Here is a 1,127-nt window from a genome sequence, read left to right as displayed (position 1 = left end):
TGTCAACACGTTAGTCGTTATGCATTCTGGATTGTGACCTGTCACAGAAGATCAACATTAACCAATAGCAGCAATTGTCGTCCCATAATCATGGAGCAACACCACGTCATCTGTTTTCTCACGCGATCAAGGACTACAGATCAGCAGAACTTCTTTAGTCGAGGTGCTCAGCGTTCTTGGAATTACTGTACGAACTGCATGCAAAAATAAATAAATCTTATCAGCACTGACTCATAATGTCATTGCGGTCGCGAAGATTGGTAAAGGGAGACTCCATGTTAATTTCGATAAGGTGGCTGACTGGAGATGTTCTGCAAGCGGTTATTAATAAGATTTAATTCACTATAGCTCAGCAAAAAAGGAAATCGTATTTATTTAATAGCCAGTATCACCGCGAAGCTTGCATTCTACAGCAATCTGCCAGATCTAAAATTTAAAACTTTATACTCGTGCAGTAATTTTTCATATATTTCAGCAACGGAGCCTGCAGGTATATACTAGCATGGCTGATTCGCTCGTGAATGTCCGCATTGCGAGAAAAAGGGCAGCGGGTATTTAAAGTCTAAGTTGGCATTAGCTCCACGAAGCCGCACGTGGCCACAAAGTGTATATCAGTTGGCTTTGACTATCAATTCATGGTTGCTCCTGGTTGGTATTCTACACCTATACTATGTTAGTATTTCAGAGGTTTATTATAGACGCGTAGAGTGCTATTACATGATTCAACTGAAGAGCATTCACTGGTATATATGATCCAGCACTCACGCAGCCCCTGTATTGTGTTACTCTCTTCATATCAGTTAAACTTGCTCTTTTTTCTATTTAAGTTGTTTGTTCATTAATATCGTCGTATCACCTACTGAAATACTACCAGCGTGCTTAGTGCTGAAAGAGCTGATTCAACTGAAGAGCATTCACTGGTATATATGATCCAGCACTCACGCAGCCCCTGTATTGTGTTACTCTCTTCATATCAGTTCTCCAAGAAATTATATTTTATATATTAATAACGTCTGCCTTTCCGAACGTCAGAATGAAGCCGCGCTACTAGTACTTCAAACTAATTCCGACAAGAAGCCACCAACGGGTCCCTTTGAATACTGGCTCGACTTTTAATGGCGGTAGGT

This window comes from Phytophthora parasitica, assembly GCF_000247585.1.
Source record: "Phytophthora parasitica INRA-310 unplaced genomic scaffold supercont2.27, whole genome shotgun sequence".
Classification (NCBI taxonomy): Eukaryota; Oomycota; class Peronosporomycetes; order Peronosporales; family Peronosporaceae; genus Phytophthora; species Phytophthora nicotianae.
This window is presented reverse-complemented; position numbering follows the sequence as displayed.